This window comes from Somniosus microcephalus, chromosome 3, assembly GCF_052327205.1.
Source record: "Somniosus microcephalus isolate GS21.2 chromosome 3, FLI_Smic_1.0, whole genome shotgun sequence".
NCBI classification, from domain to species: Eukaryota; Metazoa; Chordata; class Chondrichthyes; order Squaliformes; family Somniosidae; genus Somniosus; species Somniosus microcephalus.
Genome location: NC_140989.1, coordinates 263818409 through 263839823, shown reverse-complemented (window position 1 = coordinate 263839823; position 21415 = coordinate 263818409). Strand labels below are relative to the sequence as shown.

At 40.9% G+C, this 21415-nt stretch overlaps 1 long non-coding RNA gene across 1 annotated transcript in view; it reads left to right on the top strand.

The window, feature by feature from the left end:
* Positions 1-5380: 5380 nt before the first annotated feature.
* The window catches only part of LOC147121885 (uncharacterized), an 89853-nt gene continuing 73818 nt past the window's right edge, over positions 5381-21415 (top strand). Inside the window, exons 1-2 of the long non-coding RNA XR_015077647.1 lie at positions 5381-5589; positions 20723-20812. This is a non-coding gene — a long non-coding RNA (uncharacterized LOC147121885). The remainder of the gene's footprint in view (positions 5590-20722; positions 20813-21415) is intronic.

Genomic DNA, 21415 nt, shown 5'->3' with positions numbered 1-21415 from the left:
ATTTGCCTTCTTAACCGCCTGCTGCACCTGCATGCTTACCTTCAGTGACTGGTGCACAAGAACACCCAGGTCTCTTTGCACTTCCCCTTCTCCCAATCTATTGCCATTCAAATAATAATCTGCCTTCCTGTTTGTGCCACCAAAGTGGATAACCTCACATTTATCCACATTATAGTGCATTTGCCATGTTTCTGCCCAATCACCCAACCTGTCCAAATCGTACTGGAGTTTCACGACATCCTCCTCACAGCATACCCTCCCACCCAGCTTTGTGTCGTCTGCAAATTTGGAGATATTACATCCAATTCCCTCGTCCAGATCATTCATATCTATTGTGAACAGCTGGCGTCCTAGGACCGATCCTTGCGGTACCCCACTAGTCACTGCCTGCCACTCAGAAAACGACCCGTTTATTCCAACTCTTTGCTTTCTATCTGCCAACCAGTTCTCTATCTAAGTCAATACCTTGCCCCCAATCCCATGTGCCTTAAATTTGCACGCTAATCTCTTATGCGGGACCTTATCAAAAGCCTTCTGAAAGTCCAAATACACCACATCCACTGGTTCTCCCTTATCTGTTTTACCAGTTACATCCTCAAAAAATTCCAGTAGATTAGTCAAGCACGATTTACCTTTTGTAAATCCATGTTGACTTTATCCGATCCTGTCACTGCTTTCCAAGTGCTCTGCTATTACATCTGTTATAATGGACTCTAGCATTTTCCCCTCTACCGATGTCAGGCTTACCGGTCTATAATTCCCCACTTTTTCTCTACCACCTTTTTTGAATAGTGGGGTAACATTAGCTACCCTCCAATCCATGGGTACTGTTCGAGAGCCTATCGAAATCTGGAAGATGACCAGCAATGCATCTACTATCTCCAGGGCCACTTCCTTAAGTACCCTAGGATGTAGATTAACAGGCCCTGGGGATTTATCGGCCTTCAATCCCATCAACTTCCCCAACACCATTTCCCTACAAATACTGATTTCTTTCAGTTCCTCCCTCTCATTAGTCCCTATGTTCCCCGACATCTCTGGGAGGTTAGTTGTGTCCTCCTTTGTGAAAACACAACCAAAATATGTATTTAATTGGTCAGCCATTTCTTTGTTCCCCATTATAAATTCCCCTGATTCTGACTGCAAGGGACCTACGCTTGACTTCACCAATCTTTTTCTCTTCACATATCTATAAAAGCTTTTACAGTCAGTTTTTATGTTCCCTGCAAGCTTACTTTCATAATCTATTTTCCCCCTCTTAATTAATCCCTTTGTCCTCCTTTGCTGAATCCTAAACTGCTCCCAATCCTCAGGTTTGCTGCTTTTTTTGGCCAATTTATATGTCCTCTCTTTGGATCTTATGTTATCCCTAATTTCCCGTGTTAGCCACGGTTGAGTCACCATTTTTGATTTATTTTTATGCCAAACTGGGATAAACAAATTCTGTAGTTCATCTATGCGATCTTTGAATGTTTGCCATTGCCTATCCACCGTCAACCCTTTGAGTGACATTACCCAATCAATCCTACCCAACTCGTGTCTCATACCATCATAGATCCCTTTATTTAAATTCAGGACCTTAGTCTCTGAGTCAACTACTTCACTCTCCATCTTAATGAAGAATTCTATCATATTATGATCGCTCCGACCCAAGGGGCCTCGCACAACATGATTGCTAATTAATCCTTTCTCATTGCATAATACCCAGTCTAAGATGGCCTGATCTCTAATTGGTTCCTTGACATATTGGTCCAGGAAACCATCCCGTATACACTCCAGGAATTCCTCCTCCACAGTATTGTTACTAATTTGGTTAGCCCAATCTATATGTAGATTAAAGTCACCCATGATGACTGCTGTGCCCTTATTGCACGCTTCTCTAATTTCCCTTTTAATGCCATCCCCAAGCTCTGCATTACTGTTTGGGGATCTATACACCACTCCCACTAACGTTTTCTGCCCTTTGGTATTTCTCAGTTCTACCCATACAGATTCCACATCATCAGAGCTAATATCTTTCCTTACAATTGTGTTAATCCCCTTTTTAACCAGCAATGCTACCCCATCTCCTTTTCCTTTTTGCCTATCTTTCCTGAATATTGAATACCCCTGGATGTTGAGTTCCCAGCCTTGGTCCCCCTGGAGCCATGAAGGTGGCGAGAGGAGTTTCCCAGGAGTTCACACTGGAGATGTGTGTGCAGCTCCAACCTTCCATAGGTGTGGTTAAGCCTGGTAAAAGTTGCCCCAGGCCTGAGACAACAAAGTCCTGCCACCTGCAAATGATGACTGATCAAATCTCCTCTTTACTGGTTGACCTGCAGTTGATAGTCAGCAAGCCAATAGTGCTCCCGCCATGTTTCACAGTCGTGATTCCCACCAGGCATGTTTTATGTGGGAAAAGGGTTAAAATTGCAAGGAGCTGTTAAAATGGGATTATAGAAGCCATTTAGTGGTGATTAAGTGCCTTAAAGACCAGTCCCGCCTGTTGGATGCGGAACGGATTCGAGACCATCAGACACGCCTGAGTAAAAATGGCTCGGAGTCAGGAACCAGGCGGCTCACCCGCCAGTTTTTGAGATTTTAACCCCCTGCACACCGCCAAGCCCGCCTCCACGGCTCAGTTAAAATCGACCCCCTTGTGTCCTTCCATTCTAATTAGGGCTTCTGGTTCCCCAAATTTATTTCTCATGATTTGTACATTTGAATATGAACATTGCAACCCTGATCATTTTAAGTTCTTCAATACTTCTGCTTTTTTTAAATTATTTCCTTCACTATCCTTCTCATGTACCTCTCTCTCTTCTACTTCTTTGTAGCTTCTCTTTCTTAAGGTTAAAATGTAAGATTGCTATACCCTTTCACTATATTCATTCTTAACTCTTCCCCCATATAATCTAAGATTTTCCCCTCCTATCTGCCTCACAAGTTTAATCTCCTCCAATTTCAACCCAGCTCCTGGTGAACATATATCACAAAACTACCTCTGATTTGGCACTAATGGGCTATTCTCACTCAGGCTGGTGTGGGGAATGGAAAATATTACACTGGTGCAGTAGGGGTTGAAGCATACCTAAGGCAAAGAAGAGGAAGCTTCATTACTCTGCATCTAACCAAAGTGATCCGATGTGGTGTTGCTTAATGTTTGTCAGTCAGTGCCCAAAATGGGAAAGTGTTCTTTCCATTCTAAGCACAAAATTTGACTGCCTCACATAAACTGTGTAAACTGGCCACATTTGGTCTTCTTTTCCCCAAAATATTAGAATGTAACATATGTAGCCCTGGACCCATTTGGTCAGGTGCAATTCTGCGATTCCGAAAAACATACAAATCACCGAAGGGGAAGTTTACATCCAGCTCTGCAAGCACCACAGATGCAAAATTGCCGATGGAGCTGACATGTGAAGATATGCAAGAGTGCCATTGATTTTAATGGTAATGATGGAATAATTACGTAATGTCGCATGACCTCAACTTGTGCCTCATTGCTTCATCCCCATGATCATCAGAGATTTTAAGAGTGCAGCACAAATTGCAGAGAGGAAAACTTGCTAACCTTAGCATTACAAATTTAAACAATAATTGCAGTCACATCTAACCACTGAAGAGATGTTTCGAGTTTATTTCTGATCCCGCCCCAAACATACAGTAATCTTCACAATAAAGAAATGTTTTTCTGTCAGGATCCATCACCTATGCCAGGTTGATACAGACATTATAACATTTGCATCGGAAAGGGCTGTTGTCCACTGTCATTTAAAATAGCGTGAAAAGGATCTTCCCAATTGGCTCAGTCACTAAAGGTACAATGTGCTACAATAATGACCAGAGGTGTCAGCCTTGGCTCAGTGGGTAGCATCCTCACCTCTAAGTCAGAAGGTTGTGGGTTCTAAGTCCCACTCCAGAGACTTGAGCACAAAATCTAGGCTGACCCTCCCAATGCAGTCGCATGGCCACTCCCAGGGACTGTTTTCAGATGAAATGTTCAACTTAGGCCCTGTCTGCCTTTTCAGCTGGACGTAAAAGATCCCATGGCACTATTTCGAAGAGCAGGGGGGTTCTCCCCAGTGTCCTGTCCAATATTTATCCCTCAACCAACACTGCTAAAACAGATTTTCTGATCATTTATCTCATTGCTGTTTGCGAGATCTTGCTGTGCGCAAAATTGGCTGTTGTGTTCCCTACATTAAAACAGTGGCCGCGCTTCAAAAGTACTTCATTGGCTGTAAAGCGCTTTGGAACATTCTGAGGTTGTGAAAGACGCTACATAAATGCAAGTCTTTCTTTTCTTTCCCACATTTGATCCCTGGTTTGGGCTGAGTTAGCTAATCTGAGCCAGGGCATTGAGAATTACTACAGTTGGCCATGGGTGAGATAGAACAAAACCAAACACACAGCCAGGGTTCTGGTCCCTAATTATCACCTCTGACCTCTGACCGCTGCTGGGAAGTCCCACCCTTGGACAGGAGTTTCAGGAATGGCCTGTTGGGCTGGAGACTCCCCCCTTCCTCAAACAAGGACGTCGGCATGAGAGGGGGCAGAGCCAGGGACTGTCGGGGGGTGATACACAGCCCAATTTTTTTATCCATTGACTTCAATGGAAAAACAGAAAACCGGGCGGGGTAGAAAATAGGCTGCCGATTCACCATTGTCCATTTTGTGCTACTGCTGAAGACCAATTTCATCCCCTCTGTGTCAGGAACTCCCCTATCTCCGGCCCTCAGACTGGCATTGTACCAGCCAGCCAAAGGGTGGATGTGGGCCCAGGATAGGAGCGTGGCCTAGATGCTCGGAGATGAAAATACTACTTTGTGAAAAAAAAATTAACTTCAGCTTCCTTACAAATATTCAACCCATAAAACATTGATCTTAAAACAATTTTAAACTTAAGACACTTGGCTTGCAGAGTAATATTTCATAATGCAGTGATTAATTATACATTATTGGATCTCATCAGAATAAATCTAGATTGCAATTCCGATTTCTGAAAGTTATTTGAGTTTAGTGTTGAGCTGACTTATACCCCTCATCCTGTCCTGAGCACAGGTTAGCCATTCACAAACCAGCAACAATGATATAAAACGATAGTCACTGTTGAACCAGTTAAGCTTCTCATTCCTCCTCCCCTGACCTCTGCCTAATGATGGCTTCAGACCTTTTCCCAGCTAATTCCCCTGTCAGTCTAACTCCCACACAGTCATTCTTCTGCGATTTAAAAAAAAGAGGCTTGGACTGGGAGGAACCGCATGCCTTCAATCTTCCAGTGCGGCCAATGGAAGAAAAAAATGTCTCGCTTAAAGATTATCAGCTGAGCCAATGGTGTGCCTCTATGTGCTTCACGTGACTACATTTCCCCCTGTCTTTCACATGGGTATTATATAGTTCAATTCAGAGCAGCAGATAGAAGCAATACTAGAGCACTGGGATGTCTGCACACAAGTGTCTGACTAAAGTGACTTTAAACTGAATCATGTTTTCTTTGTATAATTAATGGAACTTCCTGGTCCCTTCCCTCTCACCTTGTACTAATACTGAACGAGGCACTGTACAGCTTGAAGAAGATTGATAAGAGTCTATTCTAGCAACTGAACTGTAAGTATTTCTTTTAATACACTTGCCTTATGAGGTAGCTTCACTGCACAGATCCAAAAAATGATTTGGCGTGTGCATGATTTCTGTTTAAATGACCACACGCTTGCAAATAAATATATTGGAAGAAGGTTTGAGGTTTGATGAAAACAGCTCACATACCGCAGAGTAACCTTAGATCACTTTTTTGGTGGGGGTGGGGGAGAAAGTCGGCAGCCTGAGGGAGCTGTCTGTCTGCTGACTGCAGCACAGACTCCTTTAAGCAGAGACAGCCCGCTGCATTATTCAGGGTGCAGGATGAGATAAAGTATGCTGCTTGTGATAACACATTCGCCGTGTCCAATCAGTTCCACTGCGAGCACTAAGTAGAACAAACTGGACTGACCCTACGACGAGGGGGTACGGCCCTGTCCAGCTAACTCAAAGAGTTCAGCTCGTACAATGAGTTGCTGAAAGGGCAGGAGCTCTCAGGGACACAGCTGCAGAGCTTTGAAATTCAAACAAAGGGCAAGCAGGAGGGAATTTTTTTTTGTTTACATTAATTAATCTTTCCTACATATTTCTGCATACAGCACTGAGCAGTGGCCAATAAATCCTGAAGCAATCTGGACTTCTTTATTCAGACAAGCTTAAATCCGCCTCCCATTCTTAGGAGACTGCTCAGATGAAATCGAGTATATAAATTCATTTAACAAGGGAATATATTAGGTATTTTTTTTCCTGAGCCGAGTCCTTTTTTTCGCCCTTTCTTTGTCTGCCATCATGTCATCTACGACTCCTCCCACCGACCCCCCCCCTCACGCATTCCCCCCCCACCACCCACTGTGAGCTGAGACACCTGAAGGCTAGACATAATGATCAACAGTGCTCTCGCCTGTCTGGCCTGCAGCCAGCTTTTTTCTACAATCAAGGAGCCTGCACGCAATGCATGACGAGTCTGTTCTACTGCACCGAGAGATCGGCAACAGTGGGCTTCCATATGCTGCAGATAGCTAACTGCAAGCAGTAAACAGGAGTGAGCTCTTCCTTTGTTAGCTTTTTTTTAAACACAAATTAATATGTCATTTTTGAGGCACCCACATTCATAGCAATGCTGGCAAACCCTCCCGATATAACTACTGCTATAAACTTTGTACAGAGTTTGACCAGACCAGATGGCCGTGTGCCCTTTTATTATTTAGATGAGACTCTTCCTTTCAATAACATCATTCTTCCTGCTCATAAGGCCCTGCTTAAAATTTCCAGCAAATGGAATCAGCTGAGTATTTTCAATACTAATTGACCATATGCAGAGGAAGGGCCCGTGTGGCAATCAGTAGGACCATTGTAAAACTAACGGGATCAAGCTGGTCTTTGTCTCGTTTGCAATAGTGGAAAAATTGGGCAAAAATTTAAATATTTTTGCAATCCTGACGTGCTTTATTTCAGGACTGTCTCATTTCTGACAACTCATTTATATGAAAGCTCTGGAACTGCTGCCGGGGAGCAAACTCATTGAACTAACTGATCTGTTCCAGACATTTCCATTCATTTGTTTCAGTATCGCTGCAGTAAAATAAAATCCTCCATCGCAACGAGCTGTTTGCTGTGGACAGAAAGCTTACCACTTCAAAACTTCGTCGCCCCTTTGAATTTTTTTTTGGAGGGGTGAAAGCTGAGGGGGTGGGTAGAGAAGTACTTAATTAGTGCCAAACACAAATAGTAATATTGAGTGAAGTGTGTGATCCTAGTGCCTTCCACACAACTCCCAAGCAAACTGATCTCCGTCATACATGGGATGATTTATCTCAACTATTGCATTTTTTAAAAAGCTGTCTGGAGTAGTGCATGGTTGACACTGTTTCAATAATAGGCCTTTAGAATTTCTGCTACCTTAGCAGGCATTCCACGCCACCATCTCCAGACAAAATACCTACTTCACTGGCCAGCGTGACTGGGTCTTTGAAAGCAAATGACTTGCACCGAGGAAAGAATTTTGCTTCTTCTGTGGTGATCAACTGAATCGTGCTACAGCTGTGCTTAAGTGCACACAGACAATTTGGTCTTCAAAGGACTGGGTACTTGCACGACTTATGGCCCTTTTAAAACCTTACAATACAAGTGTCTATTACCCGGACTCTTCCTTTATTATACCTTCCTCCTCTACCTGGATTTGTATGCAAGTCAGACAGACAAGTCATTTGCCGGCAATAGGCCATGTTTGATTAAAGGGTGGCGGGGAGGGGGGCGGGGGGTGCGAGGGGGGCGAAGGTGCTTCATCCATTATGGAACGTAGCAGGGGAAATATCACCAAGGTAGCTGTCGTTTACATAACCTTCGAACAGCCAGGTGTGTCTGAAGACATTGGAAGAAACTGGAGCTTTACTTCTCCCAAGATGGAAATTAAACAAAAGAGGTGCAATATATATATATCAATATATATATATATATATACATACACACCTTAAACAGCTCCTGCAGCAAGAGTCAGCTTTTAATGATAAAAGTATTTGACAGCTGAAACAAATCACCACCACGCCCAAAGAGGAGCTGTGGCTTTTTCACTGTATTAGTTCTGTTATCAAAGCACCAAAGAGCGTCTGCAATCTCTCCAGACTTCAGCTCCTAATAATGCGGATTTAGATCGGTTTGATGGAATTAGGAGGTAGTCATAACAAGGGGTTCCTGTGAAATCTAATCTTTTTTTTAAAAAAAAGCACTGCCTATTAATGCTCGGAATTCTTCCAATGCTGAACGTGGGGGGGTGGAGCATGGGGGGGTGGTGGTGAAATGAGAAGCTGGTGGATAATTACGCTGCTGGTGATCTTAAGTATATTCTTTGGATTACCACGTCTGGAAAAGAAGAAAGGCGAGTGTCGCATGATGAATCCGCAGGGGTTGTCTGGACCTTTCATACAGTGCAAAGTCTGTGTAGTCAGTGCCCTAGCCAGGGTCAGCCTTTGCCCTCACACGCTCCTCCCTGTTCCAGGTGCAGACACTTGCTTGCTGCCTTTGCATGAACTGAGCAGGATTGTGGTGATGTAAGGCATGCATGAGTTTCAGCCACTGAATGCTGGCGCGCGGGCCAAATTAAGGATCTACATCTGTATAAACGCCTGCACAAGCTACAACATTCAACCAGACTGAATGAATGATGCTGCCGTAGTCAAATCTGCATCATGAAGCATCATCAGCCGACAGATCGTATATCATTTTACAATTAGCTTAAACCTTTTTTGAGGACCCTGGGAGTTTCAGTGTGCCACAAATAAATTTTAACAAGCTCATATTTTCTTTCAGCCAAAGACACACTCGTTGTCCTCAGTATTTGCTTCATTCTGTTTTGTGAAAACGCAACGCTTTAAAAGTACATAAAGTAGTTTTACAAAAGATTTGCGGGTTTTTTTTAATTTAAAGATGTTTTGAAACCTGAGAGTCCTCAAAGGGTTAAAGGTACCGAGTCACCCCCACAGGGAAGGGGAGGCGACACGTTGCTCAGAATAGCACTAAAGCTGTTACCATGGCAAATGTTCCGTTCAGTTAAATGAAAGATGGCGTTGGAGGAGGGAGCCATTGTCGTCACTCAAATGGAAGATGTTCATTGCATGTTTGCAGTATCTCGATGAATCCTTGCTGTGAGAATTGTTGAGGAATTGCATTTTCAGCACTAATTTTTTTACAACCCCAGACTGGCTACTATGTGGGTAACAGGAATACCTGGCCAGGAATTTTCAGACAACATAGTGTCTTTTGGCTTACAGTCGTAAGAACTAACATTAAAGAGTGCAATAATGTAAGAAGTTCCACACTACGCTCTACATTATGGAGAAGTTTCCAATTAAATAGACTTCTTCTCAACAGTCGTAACGGGCCTTTTACTATTTCCATTTCCCATTAATCCAATGACACATAGAAATAGACCTGGGGAATTTGAAAAGGAAAATCGAATCAGATTACACAACATGGAATACGTTCAGCATGAAGAGTTGATTGGCTAACTCAGTATTTTTTGGTCATTTATTACATTGTTTCCTATTTCCAACCAAGGCCCCACTGCCGCCCCCCTCCCCAACCATTCACAATAGCCATTTCATTCAGGCCATTTATGTGCACGGTTTTTAGTCAATACATTTTTACCACAGATTTGATTATCAGCAAATCTTCTGACACATTTCTTCATAAAAAATGTGTCCCCTGTAATCCATTTTGCCACCCTCTGTCTGAAAGACAAAGCCAAACCTCGTGACAATCAATAATTGAGCAGCCAGCAATTGAATTCTGTGAAGAGATGCATTTAAAATCAAAAGCCCAGACATGCTGTGAGCCTGACTGTCTGGTTGAATTGCAGCAGACATGCGGACCTGTCTAGAGAGAGCTTTGCTGAAAAGCTCTATCACTCCATCTAAACCTAACGTTAGAGAATTCCTCCATCGAGTGTATTAATCCCATCCCTTTTCAGCAGAAGCTGGGTGTTATTGCACTGTTGCTGATTCTGAAAACTAAAAACATACAAAAATGGGCAGCCACCAATTAAAATGCTTAACTAAATCAGTGGGACAGAATCTCTCTTCTGGTCAGAATGTGTGGCCATTGAGTAATGCTGCACCAAGAGCACAGTCATTTCCTCATTTGTCAGACATTATGAGCTATTGAACAACCCGCCATTGAACAGCACATTTTTGCCCAATTGTTCCATTTTAAGAATACCTGATTATTAACAATTTAGCTTAGTGGGTTTAGATTTTTAGTAAAAACAAGTGTAAGAATTCTAACAGTAAGTCAAAATACACTCATTACTGACGCGATTAAAAACCCAAACTAATTTCGAGAATTCATTTGAAAACTAAAAAGTGCCCTGTAGCAGAATTTAATGTTTTCCACCAACTTGAAGTTTTCCTTCTGCTGTTTTATGTTGTGGAAATGAAAGGTAATGAATAGCTTGGTTGTGACCGAGGGGCATCCAGTAAAGCTCAACCCATTTCATTTGCTGTGCATTAGTTACACTCCTGGTCACGCAGCCTTTTCACCAGGGTATTCAGTTTCCTATTTGTGGATCATAATTTATATTTTATGAGGTTGTGCATTACAAGAGTCAACTTTTTTTTTAAGCACCCTGAAGCTTTGTTGGCCAGAAGCAAACCTTTTGGCTTTTAAGATCCAGAACTGACTGTGCAAGCACAGACATAGTCAGTAGTATTTTGTGTTAAGGCAGGTAAAGGAAGGCAATAGAATTGTGGGTTTTCTGAAGAGTGCACCAACAGTACCTGTTGATACAGAGTATATAGGATATAGATTGAGGACCGTTTCAACCTGTTTTAAATGTTTGCTCCCTTTGTCTTCTGAACATGTCAAATCATGCATAGTACATTCGGAAAAACACCAATTTCCCAAGTGAGGTAGCTGGGGTATTGGGTGTTGGTGGGTTATTTGGTCAAGAGAGCATTACAGTCGACCCCTGTCCTATCCGTACACCATGCTCACACTACCAGCTGGGGTTGCTGCAAGATAGTAATCGGGAGCAGGGACCCCAACTATTGCTTTTCTTCTGCCCAGGACACTGGGACCAATTGTTCATTTCACTACTGCTCCGGCTGAGATCAAGGATTATGCCAGTGACCCTCCTGGTCTATTTGGCTCAGTGTTACAATAGGCAGTATGTACCTCCACTGAGTTATTCGTGGAGCAACAATAACACGTATTGTAGCAGTTACACGTTTTCTCAAAGGATATATAATTGTTGAAATCCGTGCATTTCGAAAAAATTAATGCCGGAACTTTGAACATGAATTAAATCTCCAGGGAAACTGGCCTTCAATGGACTAATGCTCAGGTGATCTCCTATGGGAAAAGGCAGAGACTGGGAACGTGAGGAGGCGGGAATGAGGAGCAGTCCTTTCCGTTCCAACCAGCTCACCTCGAAGTGCAGCTCCACATCCAGGACCTGTACAGAAGGTTTTCTTCTCGCCCCAATTCGGACACCGAACTCTCATCTTTTCCCACTCCCTCCCTCTCTGTTATACTGTTTGACTGGATGAAGGAACTGTCTGATATACTGAGTTACTTCATTGTATCCTCTGGCAAAAAAAAGTAGTAAAAACAGAGTAGAATAACCTCTGTAAATTGTCAAATAATCTTATAAATTACAGTAGATCCTGATGCAGAAAGAAGCAAACAGTTAAGAGAGAAAAAAAGACACCCAGAGATGGACTTAATCATTTCTTATCTTATACTCCACCCTCTATTTGACACCAGAATTTGTTAAAAAATTGCAGAGGTAAAAACACCATTAAGCATGACAGAAACTGTATTAGTCAAACTGACCTCTTTGTACAGCAGTTTTATCAAAAACAACAGGAAATGGGTGGCTGGAAGTGGGAAAATTAAACAAAACTGTACCATCTAAGCATCTTTTATGATTAAGAAATCATAATTTTAAACTGTACAGTATTAGAAGTTTTAATTGTACCATCCACCACATTGCACAGGATTCCTTTAAAGACGAGCAGTGTCTTTTTGTTTAACAAATTGAGACTAAGCACTGTAACCCATAGAGTCAGTGTGGATCTCACTCCTATGAAAACAGTCTAATCCATTCACACATTTAAAATTGTGGAAGAAATTTAAGCAACAGTATAGAATTACCATTCCCTGACTTTCATCAGTCTTCATTCCGAAAACACCAATAAAACCATACTTGATTTTGCTGAGTTTGTTTCATAGGAAGGCAACTTAAAAAAAAACCAAATCTAAATGAAGAGATTTTGATATTAAAGACAATCTGATAAGAAATTCATGTTATGGAGATAGTCTAAAGAAAATTGCTTAAATGATATGTTGGATTCATTCCCAACTCTCTTACCCAAGACATCAATGTAGGAATAAAGTATTGAATGTCAACTGGGGACCGAGCCGGGTCATGGCTTTGGCTCTGAGATTTTTCTGCAATCTGCCAAACATCCTAAACTGCCATAACAAAGCAGTTATCATTTTAAAACAATGCCTTTTGGTCATTGGAGCCCAACACAATGTTTATTTTTCGAATATACAGTGCTTTCAAATTTTGCTTTGTAGATTAATACACCACATTGTTTTGTCTGAAATAAAATGTCTGCAAGGTTTCAGCCAACAGTTTTCTCACCCTCGTTGACAGCCATAAACACAGGGCACTGCAGAAATCCACTGCCAGCTCGCACCACAATGCAGGACACAGGTCGATGGGTTATAGTAACCAAGCCAGACCATTGCAGAATCAATCCTTTACAAATCAGTTAACAGATAAAGGCACATCCTGCTTCAGCTCTTCCTAGTATTTCTCATTAAATGTAGATGAACTTGGTTAGTGTGGCTCCTTAATACTGTGAATCAAAAATCGTGTTCTCTTGCTTTCCCTTATACTGTGCAATAGTTGCCGATCTCACCAATCTTCCAAACATAAATTTGTTTTTAAAGAAAAACAGATTATGGGAGACTTACCAGCAGTGTAAGAGGGGAAAAAATCCAATAGTCATACCACTGCATTAGTATTGATTTCTGTCTATCAAGGCTTGTTCCATTTGTTGTGCGAAAATAGACAGGGTCACTTTGATTTAACTACAATGGCAGGTGCAAGGCCATTACCAGGACTTTTAAGATAAATTTATACAGCAAATTTGTTATATTTGTCTTTGGAATTGTGACATTTTCCTTGTACAACGCTTAGAGATCAGAATTGGATTCCATCCCTTCAAGTATTTCATTGATAATTTTACACTGTTATTTTCAATTATGCAACTCATTGCTTAAGCTAGAGGCAACCAACTGTGAGTCTTTTACTGGGGCTTTTGGTCGTATTAAAGGTACCGTATCAATATAAGAAGTGGTTGAGAGAACGTAATTACACAGCAGGTTAACAGCTTTGACTACATTAGTTAATACAAGCTTTTTAAAAAATTCCTCAGCCTAGGAGCTTAAACTAAAACCAGCTATAACCATACAAAGTGACCTTTCACTGGTTTTGAACAGTTGCTGAAATGAAAAATGAAAGGCGGCTGTCGATAATGCCTGAAACAACCCATGCTTTCTCTGCGTAACAGCTTGCGGCTGAAAGGATAAATTTTACACAGTTCAGTGAGAACAGTAACGTTGAGGAATTCTGATTTTTCAGCACTTTGCTTTCCCCTTTCACATACTGTTTGCAGTTATTTGAAAACACATGCACATTCTTAATCCTTAAAGTACAGAATGTCCTTCACAGATTTCAGAATAGCCACATGTTTCCTATCATGCAACATCTGCAAAACTTGACTCTACACTTTCAATGTGGAATATTGAAAAGTTGAACCAGAAGAATGTATGGAACCAAAGGAAACCTTTCAATCATGGTATTGTACAAAGAAACTAAACATTGCTTTAAAAAAAAAGATTTCCCCCTGTAGTCCTCAAAAGGTTAATAAAAATATACGTAGTGTCACAGTATAATAACTTCTTTCTTTCTCAGCCAGCTTTCTCATGAAGCAGAACGCCATGGATTTGTATAAAAATTGTTCCAATGTTTGACCTTTGACCAACTGAAAATGTGAGAAACTTTTTTGAGCTATAATGCAGCATTTCATTTTAAATTTGACTGTGTTCAGCCAATAGGTACAGATACATATAAAGTATTCCCACTGGTCTTGTGTACTGCATGTACACATCCTAATAAAATAAATCATTTAATTAATCCAAAACGGACTAAACCCCAATGACCTTTACCCTTCTCATAGAATCATAGAATGGTTACAGCACAGAAGGAGGCCATTCGGCCTGTTGAGCCCGTGCCGGCTCTCTGCAAGAGCACTTCAGCTAGTCCCACTCCCCCGCCCTTTCCCCGTAGCCCTGCAAATTTCTCCCCTTCAGATACTTTTCCAACTCCTGCTTGAAAGCTGTGATTGAGTCTGCCTCCACCACCCTTTCAGGCAGTACATTCTAGATCCTAACCACTCGCTGCATAAAAAAGTTTTTCCTCATGTCGCGTTTGGTTCTTCTGCCAATCACCTTAAATCTGTGTCCTCTGGTTCTCGACCCTTCTGCCAATGGGAACAGTTTCTCTCTATCTACTCTGACCAGACCCCTCTAAATAAAATAATTATTTGTTACATATTATCAGTGAGATGAAGATCACAACTAACTTTGGCTAAATTTAGTCTAGATGTGGAGAGGAAAGTTGCTGCTGAGTACAGCCTGTCAACCCTGGAAATAGATTTCATAGACATGCTATTGACACACACATAGACCTTTTCTTCATTCCAAGTGCCACCACACTCTATGCTTTCATTATTGTCATACTTAGTCCATGTTTGGTACTTGATTACTTAGGATAGGTCCACTGATCTTCGCCAGTATTACAGACTCAGGATAAATCAATAATGTATTTAGAATAGAACCTTAAGCATGATTAGGTAAACCAGTGTTACATAACATACTTCCTTCTGAGCATGGACCGGTTATTTATTTAAATTGATCTGCAACAATTGTGTGTGTGGGGAGGGGGTCAGAATGGGCACCATATTACCAAGTAGGTTAGCGTATCAAAACAGGCGTGGAATGAATTAACTAGCATCATACAACACTAGTTTAACCAATCATGTTCAAAATTCTAATGTAAAGATCATGATGGATTCAGTTTATTTGATACGAGAAGAGGACTGAAACTAAACAAGACAAAGGTGTAAAGAATCTAGGCGAATAGACGGTAGAAAGTTTGGAATCTTACATAGAATTACATAGAATTTTACAGCACAGAAATAGGCCACTTGGCCCAACAGTTCTATGCTGGTGCTTATGCTCCACTTGAGCCTCCTCCCACCTTGCAAGGAACATAATCAGAGGAACCAATTTGGTTATTAATCTATGCATCTGACTCATGACAAAATGCTTGTCTTCATGATGGGACTGCAATAGAGTAAGAGTGAGGTCACAAATAAGCAGTTTGTGGATGTAAGAACTAAAATATTGTCTTGAGATACAGCAGTATCCTTGGGGCACAAGAGAACCAACCAACATTTGACTTTGAGCATTATCACTCACCCTTGGTCACTTCTGGAACTTTATATGGTGATGCATTATTTAAATCCTTCAAGGTTTTCCTGTGCTATCAATGTGAATATGGATTTGTGCGAGTTGCTTTTATATTCAGTAAAGATTAAGTGGTGAATCCTGACATGGGCAAAGCACATAATGGAACTAAGTACCTTGCAGTTCTGTAACATTTTTTAGGGTGGGTCTCATTTTCTATTTGCAGATCCATATGATTACCCACTGATTAGTGTCTACATAGTACATTAAAAAGTTTTATTGTAATGTTTTTAGTTTAATCTGACTGACTAATTGGAGTGCTGACTACCCTTGATCACGACAGTTAATCATGCCTTATTTGAATGGATTGGAGTGGCTAAAGGTTATGCTCAATTTTCTGTTCATGATAGTTAGTATGATTAATGACACTTTAAAGATATTATATCGTGTAAAAATGCCCACTACTTGGTAAATAAGTACAAAATACCAAAACACATGGAACTGAATAGCTAAAATCTTTAGATGTGACTAAAGAGAATGCATGGACTTGGAGCATACTGTCTAGAAAATTGATGATTAGACTTGAAGATTGATGGACTTGACCTTCAGGCTTTTTGCTTAACCATTGAGCCTGTAGTTAGACAATACCTAAATGTCTATTGTGCCTTACTTGAGATGTGAGGAACGTCTGGTAAGAACACTGCTGAATAGGCCAAGATAATCCTACTGGGGACAAGCACAAATGTACCCTAAAGAGTAGGCTACTTAAATTTTAGAATGGGGAAGCTTGAAGAAACCTAGTTACTGCAATTACATGCTAGACTTCAATTTGTGTGCTTTTAAATTTCATCAAACAGTTGTAAATATAGATGGATAAAATTCTGCACCTAAAACAGTTCCAATTTTCCATTCCTCTGAGTCTCCCCTCACCCACTGTCCCTCTTGGCTTCCTGAATTCAGCACATTCCAGAACTGTGCCATCATAGGTGCCAAACAACGGTGTATGTTACAGCAATGTGAGTTAAGGCACTTCATGCTCTATTCCATATTGGTGTTATTTAAGGTGTTACTTAAAATGTTACTTAAGAGTTTTTTATGCATTTAACTCTCCCAATTGGCGTGTAAGGTGTAACCACTAACATTTTTCTTAAGCCTCGCTGAACTATCTTGGGAAGTATTTCCATGTTAAAGATGCTTTGTAAATGCAAGTTGATTTTGCTGTTGGCAGTTGTTGGTGTTGGCAGTCTGTTGTTAATGCTGGCTGGTGGTGGTAGTGATGGCTGGTGGTGGTTGCTGTTGATGCTGGCTGGTGGTTGTTGGTGATGGCTGGTGGTGGTTGCTGTTGATGCTGGCTGGTGGTTGTTGGTGATGGCTGGTGGTGGTTGCTGTTGATGCTGGCTGGTGGTGGTAGTGATGGCTGGTGGTGGTTGCTGTTGATGCTGGCTGGTGGTTGTTGGTGGTGGTTGCTGTTGATGCTGGCTGGTGGTTGTTGGTGGTGGTTGCTGTTGATGCTAGCTGGTGGTTGTTGGTGATGGCTGGTGGTGGTGGCGATGGCTGGTGATGTTTGTTGTTGGTGGTGGCTGTATTTGGCTGTTGTTGATGCTGGCTGGTGGCTGTTGGTGATGGTGGTTGTTGGTGATGGTGGTTACATCTGTAATGAAGACAAATCCTCTTGCATATTTTCCATACTTCATGCTTGCTACTGTCATGTGACAATATAATCATGTGCACATTGGCACTATAATATTTTTACCAGTTTAACAAATAGTATTTCAACTTTTTCTCTAAAAATAACTTATAATAATTGGTAGTTAGTAATAACCAGGCCAAATACAATAAATATTCTTGTGGTAAGTAAGCAAAATAGCATAAAGAAGATCAATCTACTCTGCCCAGGGTGTATCTAATTGGGGGGAAGAAACTTTTTCTAGCATGTTTTATACAAGTGAATAGATAAATCAATACTTTCTACATTAAACTGCGTACTCTCCATAGTTAAGTGCACTATGTACAATTTTAGTCAGTTAAGTAAAGATATCATTTCTTTCTTAGCCTTAAAAAGATAGTGAAATATTATAGCTTGTCTTGGCCTGGCTTACATAAGCTAGTCCAATAATTTGGCTTAAACTGGTTAAAATATTGTTACAATTACTGAGTCTACTGGGCAGCCCATAGACTGTCAAGATTCATCCATCACTATAATGAGGTGGCATCCGTTCTGCCCATGAGTGCCATGTAGATCTACAGGATTTTAATTCTGTCTGACATACAGTTGGCTTAAGATGGTATATTACTTTCAATATTAATGCAACATACTAACTCAAATCTAAGGGGAAGCTAGATAAGTACATGAGGGAGAAAGCAATAGGAAGATATGCTGATAGGGTGGGAGGAGGCTCGTGTGAAGGATAAACACCGGCACGGACCAATTAGGCCATATGGCCTGTTTCTGTGCTGTAATTTTTATGCAATTCTATGTAAAATCAGTTGGGCACTGACTATAATTGAGCTGGTGCCATCTGACTGGAGTCAGTACATCGCAGAGTGAGACTGGCAATGTACAGCTCATGATCCTCCATCTAAGTGGCCAGTTAAACCATTGAGCCATCGCCATGGCCTGTAGACAGCTCAATTCAAAGCAACCCAAGTACTCCGAGCAACTGCCATTACAGCCACTCTGTGGTTACATGTTATTTGATTTCTTATACTCGCATGACTTTGAATGCTGTACATTTTCTTTCTTTCTTGTCCCCCTCCCCCACATTGGATCAAATATTTGACTGATTTGGTTACATATGGCTGGATAGGAATTTTTTTTCAGCAGTTTAACAGATTTTTTTTTTTTATCTGTTATCCGGTCATCAAATGTGACCTTAAATAGAACATAATATGTTAAATGATACAATGCAAACAAATAAAACCTCTGTTCACCACAGGCATGCTTCCATCATAATAAGTAGCTGCACAGTATTATCATGGTGCCAGAGAAAAACCATAAGAGTCACAAGGAAGACAACAACCATAACAAAGACATTTTGCCCAAGTAAAAAAAAAAGGAATTTCTTTGGAAAATGCTGGATTCAAGAAATGCCATTAATGTATATTATCAACATACATTTAAAAATGATATTGTATCAACAAAATATTCATTTTACATACTGCATGAAATTTCATTTTCAAAATTGAGTTAGGTCTGAAATAGGCCTGTGAATGAGGGCTGTCCCATTGGAATTTGATCTCCTGGGGTTTCTTCAAACTGAGGAACACCGAATTTCCTTTGCAGTGTCCAACAGATTGCATAACATCTGCAAAAAGTGGTTTTCTGCAGATTACTGGTTATTGTAAAGAACAATCAAATAGATGAAACTGCAGAATATTTCTTAGTTTGCACCATTCTGCTGCCAAAACGATGATTTGGACCTCTTGAAGTCCATATTCTCCTGATCAGATTACTTCTTGCTTATTTCATGGTGGCATCTACCACCAGATTATAGAGCACCACGAACAATCTTTTTGGGACGGGTGTCTTTTGTGAAATTCATTCATAGAATCATAAAAGTTACATCAGCAATCTGGAAGGTTCTGAAAGTAGCTGATGACTCTGATGTTAGCTATGGAAGGTTATGTTATCTACGACAGAGTAGAGTGACTGAATTCTGGTCAGGAATGAATTTAAAGGTACTTATCATTGGCCTGCTAGTCACAGATTTGTACTCTTTATTCAACTAAGATTTCGGCAGGCTATCGTTTAACTTTTCTGGTTTAAAATTGGATTTTTAAACAGCAGCACACTTCCATTTTCAAAACTGCTCTGAAGACCATGAGTTGGATTTGTATCACTGATGGTTAGAGTTAGTCAGAAGGGTACAATTGAGCACATCAGTGCAGAGTGGTAGACATGAATGTTTAATTTAAGACGGGGAGGAACACTTGGTTACTCCAAATATCCGATGTTACTTCCATCAGTTTCTAATTATTTGGAGAACTACATTTTCCCACTTACTGTACTGTGAACCCAAGGGTCTCCGTTTCTAGTGGCAGGATATGAAAATAACCTTTCACTTTCCTCATCTGTCACATTGATTAATTAGCAGCTCACTATAATCTCCAAACTGAAGCAGCCTAAAGGAAGTGCCCTTACTGTGGCAGCAAGCTCCAGGCATCTTGCTTTTGCTGTGAGGTGTTGGTGTGTGAAGTAGAGAAGGAGAGATGGAAGTAAAGAAGGAAAGACATTTAAAGTAAAAACTTTCAGTACAGGCTGAGGCACAGGATCAAGGTGAGCCCAACAGGTTGGAGATTTATATCTCAGCCAGCAGCAGTCACAGCCAAGCTGATTCTTGGGATTTATTCCTACTTTTATTGGTTCATTCTTGTTACTTTACTGTAGAAGACTGATTGACTCCTACAAGTTTTCTCAGAGGTTTCCAGATGTTTTCAGCGCTGGCTGTCTTAATTAAATTACACAGAAGATAACATTTCTGGATCAGTAATCTCATTATTACTCCCACTATCTAAACAGATCTCGAGAGTTTCTGGAAATTATGATTCCGGGGTGACATCATCAATTCCCCTTTGCTCGCCCCTCGAATGGCGCTGAGTTGACAAAAATTTCAGGGTTGAGAGAGCCTGACAAATGACTGCCTGTCCCCTCCTCCACCATCTCAGCAATACTAAGCTCTCGTCAAGACATGCCTGAGACAAAAGCAAATAGACTGAATTTTTCCATGAATACGAGCGCACTGTTACTATCAAAATCCCACAGGAAGGAGGAAAGCAGGACACAATTTCTTTTGAACAACAATGGCTGCTGAGAACTAAATTAAAACCTGTTCTGTTCAGATTTAACACTTCAGGCAAGAGTTTGTTTTTTATCTTAGAAAGACCTTGCTCCTCATTTACAAAATAATCTGGCACACTCACCGCTTGGAATATCATACATTTTAAGGTTGTACATTATACCAATTACTAGTGCCAAGGTGTGATTTGGTGCTTAGCTTCAAAAACCTACAGAGTACAAAATGCCCATTTGCAACATTTACGGGACAATATTTTCTTCATCATTCTTAATACTGAAGATATTACAGAAATGTGTTCTGACACATAATTCCACTTGTTTGTCCTCCAGGCCACTCAAGTCTCTGTGAATTTGGGTCAGCAGTTAAGTCGAGCATAAGAGCAACGTGACTGTGGACATCACTGTCGGTTTCACATCAAGGTAGGTGAGGCATATTATGCAGCATACTTGCCCTAGAGGCACAGACACAGATTAGTGTGTTGTGTTGGAAAAGTAGGAAATGATTGAGCCAAGCCATTTTTCTGACCCAAATCTAAAGCCTCACGCAACTGGAAGGTAGAATTTTGCTACCCTCTTATTTACTGCACATCTGCTGTAATTGCTATTTACTGTAACTTCAAACTGTCTGCCATAAAGCAGGTGATGAGGATCACGGGCGCCTCCAAAAAAGCGTTGGAGGTGTCTGGCATTCCAGAGAGAAAAAAAATCCACCTGCCTGGACTCCTGCCCATGTGACGTTCTTCCTATTTATAGCACGTAGAAAACAAACCTTTCATTAGAATGTCTGGTTTAAACTATTTGATCTCTTGTTCTCTTCTGAAGCACAATCTATGCAGCATTAGTAAAGGATTTTTTTTTACAGCCGTTTCTGATTAGACCCCCAAGCTATGTCTAAACTATGCAAACTGAAAGACAAGAGACCATTAGTCGTTATGTATTCTGTCATTTGCTCCACCGTCCCCCTCACTCAAAAGGTGGTCTTTGCCTCATCAAGTGTTTTCAGACTTGCTTTTATGTTCATCT